The sequence below is a fragment of the Pongo abelii genome, chromosome 4 (assembly GCF_028885655.2).
Source record: "Pongo abelii isolate AG06213 chromosome 4, NHGRI_mPonAbe1-v2.0_pri, whole genome shotgun sequence".
Classification (NCBI taxonomy): Eukaryota; Metazoa; Chordata; class Mammalia; order Primates; family Hominidae; genus Pongo; species Pongo abelii.
In genome coordinates this window covers 145,654,579-145,671,614 of record NC_071989.2, presented here as the reverse complement: position 1 = coordinate 145,671,614, position 17,036 = coordinate 145,654,579, and the positions used below count along the sequence as shown (strand labels likewise).

Genomic DNA, 17,036 nt, shown 5'->3' with positions numbered 1-17,036 from the left:
CTGACTTTCCAGACCTGTCAGGGTTGAGACTAGACAAGGGCCCTGCTTCTCCCTGACTGTGGGATGTGCACCTTCAGCAGTTCACCTGGTATTAGGAAACCTGTCCATTCTGCCATGTGAAGGTTTCCCTGGAAATGCCTTTTTCTGTCTCAGAGTATTTCTTTATTCACAACTAAGCAGTGGCCCATGTCAATGATATCAAGACATCAGAATAGCCTGTTTCTGTTTCACTTATTTCTCAAACCTTTATTAAAATGTGATATGCATGTGTGCAAAATACATGAATAGAATGGACTTAGCACAAAGTGAGCACACCCATGTAACCATCCCTGAGATCAAGAAACAGAATATTACTATTACTCCAAAAGCCTCACTTATGCTCCCCTAATCGTATTCTCCTCCTGACTCCTTTCACCTCCCTTGTTTCCAAAGGACACTGCTGTTCTAACTTTTCATCATATGTTAGTTTTGCCCTTTTTTGAACTTTATATAGATGGATAGATGGACTCACACAGTTAATATTCTTCTATGTCTGGCCTTTTGTCAATCACTGTTATGTAGGTAATATTATCTCTGGTAATGCATAGCAATTTTTTTTTCTGTGTAAAATTCCGTTGTGTGAACATACGACAGTGTCCATTTGATTAATATTCCTGGTGGATATTTGAGTTTTTTCAAGTGAGGGTTATTTTGAGTATTTCTGCTTATGAACATTTCTGTTGAGGTCTTTTTGTATTACTGTACTCATTTCCATTGGGTAAAATCCTAGGGTTGGAGTTGCTGGGCTGTGAGGTTCATGTGCTTATCTTCAGCTCCTATTGCCAAACAGTTTTCTGAAGCAGCTGTAGCACTTTAATGCTGCCCTCCTGCCAGCAGTGTGCAGGAGTTCCAGTTGCTCCACATCTTTTCTTATGCTTGGTATGGCCATTATCTTTTAGTTTTTAGGCATTCTGGTATATTTTGGCCTATGGGTATCCTATTTTGTAAAGTGCCTATTCATACCTCCTGTGTCTTATTTTTAATTGGATTATCTGTCTTTTTCTTATTGATTGGTGTAAGTTCTACATGCAAGCCATTTGTTGGTTTTAAATGATGCAAGTGTCTTCTCTCTATGTGGCTTGGCTTTTCACTCTCTTTTTGGTGTTTTTTTGAGGTGGGAGATGCTTTATGAATTTTATTCTTTGCCTGCTCATTCCCTTATGCATTTTAAAGCAAGATCTGGGAAAATGTGGTTTTCCTTCTCTTGTTGAGCATGATATACAGCTCTAATGGCTTTGTTCCAGCTTCAACCAACACATCTCTAGCTGGGAAACTTGTTGTCTTTCTCCCCTGAATTGCTGCTGCTTTATGATAAAAAAGAACCACTTTCTCTCACCTTTGCCTCTGGCTTACATGTTAGACCTCTTTTTAAAGGACTCATTTCCACTGGGTAAAATCCAAAGAGTCACTGACTTTTTGGATCATATTTTAGAACATGGAAGCAGAATGTGCCATGTTTTAAAGAAAAGCAACAAGCCAATCAAGTATTTCCTTTAACCATTTTCCCCTAAAATGATTATAAGAGAAGCAGGCCTTGGAAAGAAAAAAAGGAGGTAAGGGTTAAAATACATATAATTTATAATCATTTATTAAACAAGAGTATTACTTATAATGAGCATTCATCAGTCCTTTAGCTAAGCACATTACATGGATTAACTCATTTTGACTTGGTAAACTCTATGAAGCTTGCTTCATTAATAACCTCATTTCATAGATTGGATAAGTGAGGTTCAGTTCATTTCTAAGGTTACGTAGTCAATAATCCTGTTGAAGCGAAGACTCAAGCTGGGTTCTCTTGGACCCCAGAGCTCAGTACTCTACTGCACTGCTCTGCTGGTGAGGATGTATCCTTGCTTTTTGCAGTTTGCATTAAGCTAATCAAACCACATTTCAAGCTTTCTGCTATGATTAGTTCAGTACTGAGGAAAAATTGGGTAGCTTCTCCTTCCCCAGTTCTCCATCACAGAAATAAATCAATGAAGTCAACAGTCACCTTAGTGGCTTTTAAAGTTGTTTACTAAAACATCATTCCAGATGGCATTGTGTCCTGTTCCCCTGGTACAGTTAGGAGAGCCTGGAGGTTCTGGGTAAACCATGAGGGACTTCAATAACCTTGCTTAGAATTCTGTATGTAACAATCTCTGTGAGTCCAGATTTTCCATCTAAATGTAGCCTGGTGTCCAGGCTTGGCAGCAAATGACTGCCAGGTCTCAGGAACCTAGGAGAGGCTAGTGATTTGATTCTCTGGCTGCTTCTGGACCCTCTCTGTATTCACTGATTAGAGACCCTTGCTTTATACCCCACTGGCCAATTGTTCACAGGTAAGAGGGATTCAAAGTAAAGAGTGAGAATTGGCTGTGGCTGGGAAGATAGGGCCCAGCATTGTGTAGGATTCAGGACACTGTGCTGGTCTTTCTATGTTGTGGGCAGCTTATTGTCGAGACCTGGGACAGAGTCAGGATTGGGTATGTCCAAGGGTTCCAAGTCTCTTAGGTTCTTGGCTTATGGTTGGAAAGTAGTAATAGGTATGCTGCCATTATTTGTTCTTTCAAAAGTCAGTAGCAGTGTGCATTGAGCCACAGACTTTACCAAAATTGAGATAGAAGCTGCCTCTACATTGTGGAGCTGTGTGCATTGAAGGAGAAAATCACACAGAAGCTGAGGACTGTGCCTGGCTCACTGTTGCTGAGTGAAGCGCCATCAATGCTCTTGGGACCATAACAGTGGTGAAGTGAAGTCTCTCTGGGACTGTTACAGCTCACTTATTTGTCATTTGGAGGGGACTCTTGCTGCTTCCTTTCTCTCTTTAACCAGAGGGTCTTTTCTTATTGTCCTTCTTCTTGATTATTGATTACCTCTTGTAATGGGACTTCCCTTTGCTTTTAACTTGAAAATAGTATTTTCTCAATTTTATGGCTTGTGACTTCTACCCGCCCATTGCTTCTCTCCCCATGTAGGTACCGCCTAAAGCACAAACAGCTGTTTTCTGGGTAATTTTCCACATTGCATTTAGCAGTAGTGAAGGGCTCTGGGAATGATTGCCCTAGCCTGAACCAGCTGTCCATAGACACAACTACAATGGCAGCATAAAAATTGGCTGTTTAGGAGTTCAGAGCTTAGTAATTGCAGGGAGCAATTTGCTTTCTCTCTTCACTAGTGTCTATCTAGAGACAATTGCAGAAATTTTTAGAGGCATCTGAGAAAAATGTTGTCCTTAAAATTGGAGATTAAAAACGGAAAGTGTAGTTTCTTCCATTTGTTAACTAGTCCCTATCAATTTCACTAAATTTTTGCCCTCTGCGATCTCAGGGAGACGATTCTGAGCATATTTTTCCAGTTGGGTAGGATGGGGGAGAACAGAAGCCTCAAGGGTGCTTAAGGACCCTTTCCCAGCACTGTCACTGCAAGGAAGTCTTGTCGAGTCCTGAGGCAGGAGCATGCCTCTGTGTGGAGGAACTTCTGGTGGTGTTTGGTTTAGTTTGCATCCTGCAAGTTATGACCAGAAGATCTGAGTCCAGGAGGAGGGGCATGATGAGCAGGACATACAGTCAGTCTTGGGACTGGACCCTAGCTGTCTTCTGACAGGGAGCTTTAGGGCAGAAACAGTTTGCACCATGGCAGCCAAGTGGGGACTTGTATGTCCCCATAATGCTTGGGTGATGACTTTGGAGGCAGTGGTCTGAAGAACTGTGGGCTGGGAGCTTGCAGGACCAACTGAAAAGCAGTGTGACCCTGGGTGCCACCTATTTTTCTTCCGGGTTAACAGTGTGTTTTTGTTAAGGATGGCACCTGTAGAATATAAACATCAAGATATTAGGGAAATTCTCCAGCACTTCCTGTCGCCTTTTAATAAGCTCTTATAAAGTGATCACTAAGAGAGCCAATAATTGTTGAACTGAATAGAATTTGTGTAACTCTTCCTTTAAAGTACCTATTTTCCACTGTTATCTTTTGAGATAATGATGTACGTTAATTCATACTGTGTGTGCAACAGTAGTCTGTTTGTCTTCTTACTGCAAAATTCTATCCTAAGGTTGTTGGGGGGACTTTGTTCTCCTTGTGGTCGAGACTTGGTACCTGGGTCCTTGTCACTGGCTTCACCCACCACCCTCCTGCTCTGTGATTTGACACACTCAGACTCTATTCTATCTCCCTTTGCTGTTCTAGGGTGCAGTCTCCCCTGGATTTTGGTGAGGCTGGTCCTCCCTCATTCTGCCTCCCTGGGAGGTACACTAGCAGGGCTGCTGCAGCCACCATGGGCCTAGTAAGAAATAGAAGAAGGGGCACCTCTGGGTGAATGCAGACCTGCTCCAGGGTGCTTGGTTACTGTGTGCAGTGCAGATGGGATTTCAGCCTGTGTTAGTTTCCTGACCTGGCATTCTTGTTCAGTGAGTGACCTATACAACCATCCATGGCAGCCCTGTGGACTCTCATGGCCAGGGCAACACATAGATGTTCAAGAAACATTAGTTCCCTACATCCCTTCTTACTCATAGTATAAATTCACTCTTTTCTGAGAAGAGAGTTGCCAAATTTAGAATGTTTTTGAGGCCATGTGATATAGTGGGAAGTGTCTGACCTTTAAAAACGAATGGACCTAGATTTAGATCCTGCCTGGCTTTGTACTTTGACACTTAGCCAAGTGTGTGAACTCAAGCAGGTTCCCTAACATCTCAGCACCTCATTCCCTTTATCTTTAAAATGGTAAAAACAGCATCGACCACCTAGGGTGGTGAAGAACATTAAGAAATGTAGTCTGTTTAGAGCAGGGTGGACAAACTCAGCCTACAGGCCTGCTCCAGCTGAGGCCAGCTAGTTTAGTATGATTTTTAAAGGAGGGGTTAAAAAGAAGACAAATGTGTGACAGAGTCTGCATATGGCCTTCAAAACCTAAACTATTTACTATTTGGCCCTTTACAGAAAAAAACAATTGTGCTGACCCCCACTTTGGAGGGTGAGCCCTGCCTGGCACAGAGTAGTGGCCCTACATGTGATATTCTCCCCTCTTACAAATATCCCCCTAGGGCTCTTCCATGCCTGAACAATTGGTGCAAAAGGCTTCCATTACCAAGATCAGACACAAAGGCCAAGGCGAGGCTGAAATGCAGATCTATTCAAAATGGAATGCCATGGCACCTCCATGTTTCATGTCTTTTTCCTGTCTTTAAGTAGAAACCTCACTAAGGACCTTCTGTGCTAATAGTTACCACAGGTGTGAGTGGCTCTTGATAATTTCTAATAAATAACCATGTTTAAGCTGAATATGAGTGGGCCATTTTTCTGACAGTCTTTAAACTAGTTATTTATTTTCTTGGAGAAATCTAACCCAAAATGGTTTGGTAATGAACTGCTGCTGTTGTTAGGGAACTTGTTCACATTATGGTGAGGGAGATTTATGTTTGCAGGTAGATTTTAGCTGTGAAAGATTCAAGAATAATGTGGTCCTCTAAAGAGCAGAGAGACAATGTTAATAACGCAAAAGGTCTGTGTTGCTATGATTGAGCATGTGTTCATAATTTGTTTAATATTTTCTCCAGTTCTGTCATCAGATATAATCATTGAGTAGAAGTATGCAAGGACCAGCAGGAAGGCAAGCAATGACCAAAATCAAATTTGCATCTAATTTTAGTGAGGCGGGCCCCAGGTTTCTTAACATGTGTGTGTCTGCCAGCAACCCGCTTGGCTGTTGGGCCCGATCTGTGCTTGTGCTGCTGCTGGGGACAGAGGCACATTAGTCTGGGGCAATTCACATATCGAACTGTGGGCTGATGCACAGTAGCGAGTTGTTCTCCATACATTGAGAACTGGCCCTCCCCAGAACCTGTGTAAACAAACACTATATGAGCGAGACTCCTGCTTTATCCTCTGCCCACTGCCCATCTCTACCCAGGAGCCATGCAGAGGTCCAGTGTCATAGCAAGGTTGGTTTGGGGCCAGCTGTTCCCTCATCTTGTAGTTCCCAGAGCTTCCCTTACAGTCACAGAACTTGCCACCTCTTTGAACCCGCCCCTCCTTTCCCAAAGAGGAGTCATTTGCACACAGGTGTTAGTGTGCCCAGTGGAATTCACTAAAGATTTTGTGTGGGAGACTGAGGATGGGTCTTACCTCACACACTCCACAACAGACAATCTCAAAATTTGTAATTAAACGTGTATTTTCTCCTTTCATGAGGTCACTCCGCCACCCGAAGGACCTTCCCATGGACTGGCTTTCTCCTGACCTTACTCTAGCGCAGAGCCAGGCCCAGCACCTTCCTCGTCCTTCCGTCCCCTTCCTTCCAGATGTCTCTTAGGATTTCAGTTCTTGTCCCCTCTCTTTCTAAATCCTGTGTTCACTCATGTTTTAGCACAGAAAGCTCAGTTTCCCTAGGCTTTATCAAGAGTGGTCCTTTTCCTTCAAAAGAATTGTTAGTTGCCAAGAGGAGTCATAGTTTCTCCATGTAGCAGCTTTGATTAACCAATACCTGTTCTGAGTCTCTGCTGGTTGTATGGGTCTGAGTCGGGTGCAGCAGAGTTCACCCTTTGGAAGATGATGGTCTAGAACTTGGTGGAACCTGTAGTCAATTTGGGGCGATAGGCTATCATGGTGCATAGAAGGAGCAGTTGGACAGAACCAGATGTGACTGCTGGCTCTTGTGTTTCCTGCCTGGTGTCACCTGGAACAGGTTACTTAACTTCTCTGAGCCATGGTTTCCTCAGCTACAAAATATAGAGGCTACCATCATCCTTGCAAAGTCATTGTGATGATATTGTGGAATAATCTATGTAAAGCACAGAGTGCGGTGCTTGGCAGGCCATGGATGTTCAGTAAACATTCATTTGCTTCCTGTTGTAGGTGGAACACAGGCTCAAGTTACAGTTTCTTGGTTTCTGCTTAGAAAATGGCAAGGTATCATTACCTCCACTAGGACCTGGGTCCTTGCTCTGCTGCCTACTGGGCCTATTTCAGGTCTGTAGTAGAAAATGTTTTCACATTGACTATGCTCATTTTCTTGGCCACTGTCTCTTCCTTGAATGCTATTTGCAGAATATTTTCATTCCCTTTTACCTCTACCCTAGTTTTTTTTTTTTTTTGTTTGTTTGTTTCGTCTTGTTTTTGAGATAGGGTTTTACTCTGTCACCCAGGCTGGAGTGCAGTGGCATGATCTTGGCCCACTTCAACCTCCACCTCCTGGGTTCAAGTGATTCTCCTGTCTCATCCTTCCAGGTAGCTGGGACTACAGGTGCACATCACCACACCTGGCTAATTTTTGTATTTTTTGGTAGAGATGAGGTTTCACTGTGTTGGCCAGGCTGGTCTCAAACTCCTGGCCTCAAGTGGTCTGCCCACCTTGGCCTCCCATAGTGCTGGGATTACAGGCCTGAGCCACTGCCCCTGGTCTCTGCTAGTTCTTAAGTGTCCTCACCTTCCATCCTTTTCTGACTGAGGCTGTCAGGCATGCCATAAATTCAGGAGCCAGACACCCTGGTAGAAGTCTGTCACTTCAGGCTTGGATCACTTATAACATGTGAGTGAACTGGGAGCTGAGGAAGGATCCAGGAGCAAGTGTTGAGGTGCAAAGGTAGGGAAGAAGATCATGAGGGCACAGAAGCTCCACTGGGAGGTAGAGGCAAAAGGGGTAGAGTCTCTGAGGATAAGCCTTACCCCAATCAAAGATACCCACGTGGAGGCAGCCCCATCCCCAAGGAAAGGTGGCAGGTGCCTCAGAGGATCAGATTTAGCATGAGGAACTGAGCCTCGCATCCTTACCTGAGGACATTCCAGCCTGTGCCCCTGTAGACACCCACAACTGCACTGTACACTTGCAGTTGGATTGTGAAGTGGCTTCTCCACAAGTTCTGTATCTATCCAGAGTATAAAAGGTCTAAGCACGTAATGCATCTGCAGTCAGTTCTTGGCACTTTTCTGGGCAGCTTTAGTCAAATGGGAACCCCTGGGATTTCAGAGCCCCACTTCAGAGAGGAGCTAGAGTCTAATGCAGTATTTCTGGGTTTTCTCCTTTGGTGCCTGGTCTGGCACTGGGCACTGCTGAGTCAAAAGTAGAAGATACCATAGCTTCTGAGGAGGCCGAGTCTCTCCATGGCAGGGACCAGGAGGAAGAAACTAGAGTTTCCTCTGGCCCAAATGATGTTGGGGAGTCCCAGCATCATTTGGAAGCTAAGGAAGGGAACTTCAGTGGCTGACTTCGAACCTGGCAGCTTTTCTCCAAACAAACATTTCTGTTTGCATTATCACCTTATTATGAAGGCATCACCTCCTTCCTGCTAGGTCTGTTCCCACTGATAGCAGGAGTGTGGGCCCATCAGGAGCTGATGTAGACGTTCCCAGGCAGGACGCCTGCAGACAGCTGGATGGACTGCAGTGGCAGTCAACAGATAATGAGAAATCCATCACACATGCGTGTTTGCTTGCAGCTCTGAGCTGCATACGTTAAGCTGTGAGTAATGTGATTACTTAAGTGGCATTTTATTTACACTTTTGCACAGAGCAGTGGCTGCCGCTTTTCCAATGCAGCTATCACCCAGATTTGATTTTTAAAAATCTCCTCAGAGTCAGAATGGCAGCATCACAAATATACTAATCCAGAGGAAAGTAGCAGTATATTTTTAAAACTCTGTTATTAGCGTAAGGCAGAGGATATACTGGGGTCAACTACAAAATATAGTTACCATTTCTTGGTGCATCCTATGTGCTGGGTGTTTGGCATATAAGTCTCAAATAATCCTCCCATTAACCCCGATAGAGTAGGCACCATTGCCCTCATTTTCAGATGAGGAAACTGAAGCCTAGGAAGGTTAAATGCTTGTCCAGAGTCACTTAGGCAATGGCAATAGAAACATCAAGAAAAGTTACCAGTTAAAAAACTACCATAGCCGTTCATATATTTCATGTTTTAGACCAGGAAGCAGAACCATTAATTTTAGCTCCAAGCTGGGCTAAGAGCTGAGTTTTGTGAAGAGAGGTGTGAGAAACGGACATCCGAGGCTGTGATAGGCAGCTTGACAGTAACCCACACAGTATTGTTCCCAAATAATTCCAGCAGGCAGCCCTGACAGGGTGCCTTCAGTTCTAGCTGTGACTTGTGTGTCTTGCTGGCAAATTAGATGAGATAGCTGAGCCCTGAATGCTTGAACAAATCGAGCCACAATTTGGATATTTTGCAGGAGCTGTCACCGCCTTGTGGGTAAACATGATTTCTGGGGCTTTCTCCTGCATATTTCTGGCATGGGCCATGGGCTATGTGTTGGTGGGTGAGCTGAGGGTCACTCCTTGCTTATTTCAGATCTTTCATTTCTTAATAGGGTAGCAGAAATGCCAGGACAAAAGAAATAAATGAATGGGTGACACTATTTGCCATCGCAGAAACAGGCTAATTATAAGGGTTTGTGGTTCCATTCAGCTGCCTGGAAGCATTCCTGGACTTTATCCATGATCATGGCCCAAGAAGCTCTTCATTTTTACTCCTCATGTCTGGGATGTAGATACTTTTCTCAGAGTCTATGCCACTGGTGTACATGGACCTTATACTATAGATTTTAGTGTTGTGTGAATTCATGTAAAGATGATTTTACTTTTCTGGGCTATAGTTTCCCAGATTATAATGTTAGGGTGATGCTGTTTTCCTTATACCTACCCCAGAGGGCTTTAAATGAACGAGTCAATGACTGAATGAATAAATGAATGAATATATAGACAATATATGAATTTAAGAAGTAATCCATGTTTTTTTTTTAATTGAAAAGTAGTAAAGTGGAAACAGGAAGAAACCCTTCATATTCCCATAACAATTTTTACCATTTTGATTTTTCTCTAATCCTTTTCTGTATTCCCTTCTCTTCTTCTTACAGTGGGTCATGGGCACTATGTAAGGATGGTTGAGGCTTCCAGCACGTTGGTGGAGGTGGCTGTCCTTCCTTTGCAGGACTCTGAGCCCTGGGAGGAGGGGATTGGTGCACCGGGGCTGTGTTTATGAGGTGGATGAAGTAATCACTGTGGCATCTTTAGTCTTCTTTCTTATTGTCTTTCTGTTTTCTTCTCATGTCTTCCTATGTAACTTTCCCCTAAGAGTCTTCGACTTGCAAGAGAACATAATTTTGCCAAAGGATTTGGTCTTGATAATTTGCTCAAGAGATTCTGTTTTAGTAGTTCTGGGCATCATGAGAAAAATCCAACTGGAATCTTTCTTTAATATTCATAAGTTATTTAACAGGAAAGGGATTTTTAAAGATCTAGGACATAATTACTGTTTGTGTTCATGTTAGGTCCTTAAAATTTGGAAACAAAAATAAAAAGAAAAGCAAAAGCAGCTTATTGCTTTAGTCTGCCTTGGATTCTTTCAGTGCATTCCAGTCTTTGCTAGTCTGAAAATTGCTCCTAGTTTATTTACACAGAGCTTTTAGGCATATTTGATTTATCATTTGACATGTTTAGAATCATAGACTGTTAGGACTGGAAGGGACTTGCAATGTTATTAACATTCCTATTGTTTCCCCAAATAATAAATGAAAAGAAAACATAAAAGTATTACATGATTTCTGTCAGCTGGGTGCTCCTTACAAGAAATAAATATGTCCTTATTGATGTGTATTTTTTTATCGTATAAATGATCTTACCTGATAATTTTACCCTGGAGAATTTTTATTTTAAAAGATGGGACTCAGGAACCCTGGTTGTTCCTCTTCCCCTTCTCTAGTCCCCTGCAAACTAGAGTGGGACCTTTCAAAGGCCGAGTGAGAGCCAGAGGCCATGAATCACAATCACTGGCTGTGGGGGGGACCTCCAGGGTCCTGGTTTCGTAAGCACATGGCATGGCCCTATGAGCTCACCTTCAGAGGGAAAGACGTTTAATTATTTAACAAAGGAAAGGTACAGCAAGCTCTCAGCATGTCTCTTTAGGAGGGAAAGAGGGCAGGCAGAAGACTAGTTGGTTTTAATTATGCTTCATAATGACTCACACATGTCCATAACAGGTGGCATGGCAAAACTTGCTGCTGGATTGGAAGGGCCAGGGTGTGGGCTTGCTTCTTGTCCCTTGGGTGGCATAGACACAGTGTCATGGCTCAGCCTTCCAGCTAAAGTGGAGGGATTGTAATTATCATATGCATTATCTCTGGCAGCCAGCTGCAGTAGCTACAGAGTTTCCTAGTCACAGAGCAAAGAGCAGACTGAGAGGTGCAGGAGACACTGAGTAGAGCTGCCAGCATCTCCCATTTTCTCTTCTCTGTTGTTGCACCTGGGCTCATGCTTCATGGCCTTTTGTCATAGCTTAGAGCTGCTGTGGCAAAGACTGCATGATCGTGCACCTGCCAGATCCCCTGAATGCAATGTCCTTTCTCGCGCCACTGTGTGTCCCTCCTCTGGAAAACCGTCCTTCAAGAGCTAGCTTCAGTGGTACTTCCTAAGTAGAATCTTCCCTGGTTCTCTGGAATAATTTGTGGCTTCTTCCTCTGTGTACCCATAGCTAATTTTTCTAAGTGATAGTTACCAGGTCATGTTATGCTTAATCTGCTTACATTTCTTGTTACTTCTCCTCGGCTAGACCATGGGTTTCAAGAGGGTAAGGGTAGTTGTTAGTCTTCGCTGGTGTCCTTGGTTTCAGTTGGGCTCTCTCTAATTTGTCCCACACAAGAGAGAGTGCAGTGTGCTTTAGAAAATACCAGTTTGGTGGGGTCACCCTCCAAATAAGCCCTCCAGGGGCTCCCCAATGCTTATAGGTTAAATCTGGATGTGTCATTGGGCATTGAGGTCCTAGAGCGTTTGATCTCCATTTCTTTCCTAGCCTTAGCCTCACTTTGTCTCTGTGGGTGCCCAGGCCCTAAATAAGCGGGACCAGATAATAGCATTCCCCCTGGGGGGAAGTAGGACAGCCAGTTGTTCATGGCATAGACTAGTACATGGGTCCTCAAAAGTGGGGTTAGGACTACTATCTGGGGACTCATGTTCATTGCTCTTGTTCTAAAGACAATTCTCTTGTAGGTTCTCTGGACCATCCATCTTGTCCACATGACATCAGTACATCATCTCTCTGTCCAAGGGGTCAGCTGAGCAAGTTATGAAGAGTGGAGCCTGGCTGAAGTGCCTCATGGTCATCTGTTTCTATCAGGCATCTTTCTGTCAGTGCTGGGGAGAAGAAATTGTGTTACAACAATTACAGAGTTGCATCAGTGCCTGTTGGGTAACAGGCAGGGTAGCTCAGGACTCCTTGACCCCGCAGCCTTTGGGAGTGTGGGTTCTGTGGAGAGCCTTCAGTCAATCTCAGAGGACTGTTCTACCCATGTGGTAGGCCCTGGTGTTAGCAGTGGCTGTTGCTCAGAGAGGGGATGCCCACTCTTCTTCATGGAAGCCTTGTTGGTGATTGTACGGGAAAACTGTGGCTCAGGAATGTGGGTCCATTTGTGGCAGGCTTGCCTACTCTGGTTACCTCTTACCATGGGGAAAATGTCACTTCCAAAATTGCAAATTTCAAAGGAGAATTATCAGATCAAGACAGCACAGGCTTGGAGTGGAAAAAGTCTTGGACTCAATTTATTTCTGGTGCTTTGGTGAGGAGCATCTGCTGTGTAAGTGGATCCAAAGGCTGGAGCCTCAGGATACAGGGCTGCAAGGTGGCAGCTAGGACAGTCTTAGGGACACAGTGAAAGGAGTTTTATTGCTTTCTTTCCCAGATGTTCCTTGGAAGAGAAGCTGCAGAACGGCAGGGCTAGGAGGAGCCATAGCATCCCTCACTTTGCAGCTAAAGAAAACTTCATGCCAAGCCTGCAGCCATAGTTTTCCAGATAGATGATTCATGCGAAAGCCACTACATCCTCTGCATGGTGCTTGGATGTTGGTGTTGGATGTTTCACTTTGCACAGAGCCACCAGGAGTGCTGGTGGTAAACAGGTGTGAGTGCTCAGTTCAGGGCACATAAAGGCAGGAGACTCCTGTTCATCTCCTGCCGGCCTGCTCTTGGGGCTGCTATCTTTGGGGCCGAAGGCCATGATTCTTCCCAGAAAACCATCTTAGTCAGGCTGGGCCTGAGGCTAGGGGTGGATCAGGAATCCAGGGTGTCCTGCCTGCTTTCCTGGGGCAGACACACGACAGATAGACCTGCTGTCCGCTTACTTAGAGACCTTGTGAGGCAGGTGTTTTCATCCCCTATTTCACAGATAGGAAAGCTGAGGCTTCAGACATAATGAGAGTCCTGGTAGTGGTAGTGAGAATCTCTTGAGAGGCCCCTCATCTGTGTTCTCACCTCCCATTTGTTGGTATCTCCTGTACCATGGTGCATCTCCACAGGGCAGGCAGCCCCATGCCTTCTCTCCAGGGTCTCTGGTGTTCACATTGATGCCATTGAAGCAGTAGTATGTAGTGGTTACAGCATGATCTTTGAAGTCAGGCAAAAATGGAGTTCAAATCCTGGTTCTGCTTCTCACTAGCTGTGTGAACTTGTATAGTAATTTTATCTCTCTAAGCTTCAATTTCCACAACAATAACACTGACATGCTTGTCTCAGATTGTTATTGCAAGAGTAGCTCGTGCCTGTAATCCCAGCACTTTAGGAGGCTGAGGCAAGAGGATTGCATGAGGCTAGGAGTTTGAGACCAGCTAGGGCAATATAGCAAGACCCCATCTCTACAAAAAATTTAAAAATTAGCTGGGCATTGTGGTGTACACCTGTAGTCTTAACTACTTGGGAGGATGAGGTAGGAGGATCACTTGAGCTCAGGAATTCCAGGTTACAGTGACCTACAATTGTGCCACTGCACTTCAGCCTGAGTGATGGCAAGATCCTGTCTATTAAAAAAAAAAAAAAAGTGGTAGCTGCTATTATTACGATGATTACTATTAATATTACTATTACTTTGATGTTTTGATTTGGGCTTTGATTTGATGCAAGTCTTAAATCTTGTATCAGATTTTGGCTCAGCTGTAGTGTTCCAAATCATGAAGTCCTTTTGGTCCCTGAGGAGACTCAGGGCATTAGGAGATGTGGAATGGGGCCATTGGGCAGAAATCTACCTGTCCGCCTTCTATGGAGCCTGGTTGATCCCTCTGAGACCTTCCAATGTCATCCCCATTGGTTTCCAGTTTCCTGTTACTGCCCCAGTTAGTCACTAAAAGGGAGTTATCTATTTCACCTTCCTCAGAAACCTCCAGGTCACAGAACCATCAGTTTTAAGATGAAGGGGAAGAAGTTGAGGAGCTGCAGTGCAAGATACTGGCATAAAAAACCAGCCAAAGTTGGATTGTTGTCTTATTCATTCAGTAGATGTTAGAGTACCTGGTGCCAAATGAATGCTGTGCTGAGGTTCAGCAGTGAGGCTACCCAGCCCCTGGCCCTAGGGACTGCCGTCTGTGTGGCTGAGTTGCAGAGGAGTAGCCAGCTTCTACAGTGTGAGCAGTTCAGTGCTCTGTTCAGGCAGCCCAGGGGGCTGCAGATCACACAGCAGGGGTGCCTCGAGTGCAGAGGGATTGGGGACAAGGAAGGCTTTCCACGAGAAGAAGTGTCTAAACTGGGATTTGATAGAGGAGTAAATGTTAACAAAAGAAGGATAAGGTGGAGTGTTTCAGGCACAGAAGGAATAGCATGGACAGAGTTTTGGGGAACAAAGAGAGCGTGGGCTGCTGTAGGATTAAAACATAGTTCACTGATGGCTCGAACATGTAAGCTAGAGTGTGGCCATAAGGGGACTGCAAGGCTCAGCAGGTGCTGGGGCACAGAGGTCCTGTGAGCTGGGCTGATGGGCTTGGCCTTGACCTGGGAGCCCCCCCCCCCAGCATTTTAAGCAGGAGGGTGATGTGACCAGAACATCCTTTTAGAAGGTCACTATTGAAGCAGTGTGAACAGCCTGGGCAGGGCTCAGGGGAGGCAGGGAGGCTGGTTAGGGCACGTGGCCATGTTGTGAGGAGAAATTGTGGAGGCCTGACCCAAGGCAGAGGAGAGGGGAGATGTGAGAGAGACCCAGGAGTGCAAGCGAAGAGGACTTCGTTGTTGCCTGAATGGCAGAGGGAAGGAAGAGGGAGGAGTCCAGCCCGCGGCCTGGGTTCTTGCCTCAGCAGCAGGTGGAGAGGTGCTGTCTACTGAGCTGGAGACTCTTAGAGCAGCAGACTCTGAGAGTGGTAGGTGGATACAAGTCTGGAAAGCTCCAGAAGCTGGGGGAGAAGGCCCCTGATGTTCTGTACCTGGTTTGCTCTCCATGGTGGGCCTGGCCTTCCCTCAGTCACCTCAGTCACTGTGATTTAGTGTGTGACTTCCTATGGAGGCTGCACATTAAAATCACCTGGAGAGCTTTTAAAAAATCCCAGTGTGGAGGCTACACTCCAGCCACTGAATCAGCACCTCCTGCCCTGGGCCAGGCATCAGTGTTTGAAAAGCCCCACAGCATCCCCAGACATCAGCCAAGGTGGAAACCACTGCTTCTGCCAATCCCTGTGTTTGGCGAGAGGATAAGTGGGGAGGGATGGTGAGGTGGTAGTTAATAGCTGGTGTTTTATTCTCTACAAGGTAGCATCGGGATGTTCATGGAGGCCTGCCAGCTATGGCAGGGGAAGGGAGCAGGCATTCTTAGAAAGATGCCTGGACCTAATTAATTTGGAATTTGTGATACTCGGACAAGGCTGGGCCTCAGGCCAGTATAATTTGTACTTTCTCTGAAATGAAGGTTTACATGCTGTAAGCTACAAGATGGCAATGGCTTTGTTTGGTATGCCAAGGAGACATACCCTTTCAGGGTTCCTCCATCTGTTTTCTACATGTAAATTAATGATTACACAGAAATTTTGCCTGTTCAGAGCAGGTTCAGGTCCCTTATCAGGATATAGTTAATCATAATTGAAACTTTAATTAATTTGTTTACATTTACATGATAGGTAATACCTTTCAGTGGTTTAAAACACCACACCAATGCACAAATAGGCCCAATGGTGTAAGTATTATCTTTTTTAATAGATAGGGTCTATTCAATAGAGAATCTTAGATAGTAGGGGTGACCGAATCTTAGATAGTAGGGGTCTGCCCTTTACACAAAATATGCCTGTAGCTCAAGTTTTCAAATTTCATTGATTTTTTAAAAATCTCTCTTCATACGTGAGACTAATAAAATTACATGCATTTAAGTATTTCATAATTATTTTTTCCGGTTGCAATTGGTCTCCCTTCACTTGGGCCTAATTGACAAGATTCAAATACGCAAGAATTGCATTATTGAAATTTAAAACATATACACAAAGACTAATGTTTCTCTCAGTGTTCCTGGGACATCCCCCTACCGTAAACCTCAGGAAATGGACATGAAATTGTGTGCCTTTTATTTATTAATTCTATATGCCAGATATCATACCAAGCACTTTGCATCATTATTGCAAGTCATTGTGACCATCCTTCAAGGTAGGTGCGAGTGGTCTTGTTTTATGGATAAGGAAATTGACTCGGAGAAGCTGAGTAGATTGTGCAAGGCCACTTAGCTGGTGAGTGCTAGAGCCAGAATTTGAACCCACATCTGCTTCAAAGCCTGCCATGTTTACAGTATCTTCTCTGACTTTAACTCCCTGGTGCTGACCTATTCTTTCCTTCCTAGATATTGAGAAGGCTGCTCTTGGCTAGCTCAATTTGATAATTTTGCTAATAAAGTCAAGGTTGTGGATGGTTTTGAGTCTGAGGAGACAACACATGTCTTGGCCAGAGTACAAATGGAGCATCATATGCCCATTCATATCCCCAGAAGAAAAGCTCAAACACAGAGCATATTTTGGGGAAGAAACCTCAGACTCAGTTCTTTCCCTTGGGAAAAGAACAAGCCAGTGGGTGACTTCTCTCCACCCCAGCTTGGATGGACTGACCAAGACAGAAAGAAAGTCCCCAAGAAGAGGGAGCTCTTTGTGTTGGTGAAGATCCTTGAATCAGCTAGAGGAGCAATGACAATGCTATTCATTTTACATATTTCCTAGGAACATAAATCCATATTTTTCTCAGATTTGAGGACCTCTCAAGCTATTTTGAAACTGCAAGGCAAAGG

At 44.5% G+C, this 17,036-nt stretch overlaps 1 protein-coding gene across 1 annotated transcript in view; it reads left to right on the top strand.

The window, feature by feature from the left end:
- Window positions 1-17,036, top strand: part of SPOCK1 (SPARC (osteonectin), cwcv and kazal like domains proteoglycan 1) — a 535,952-nt gene that overhangs the window by 214,785 nt on the left and 304,131 nt on the right. The gene's annotated exons all lie outside the window — the stretch shown is intronic.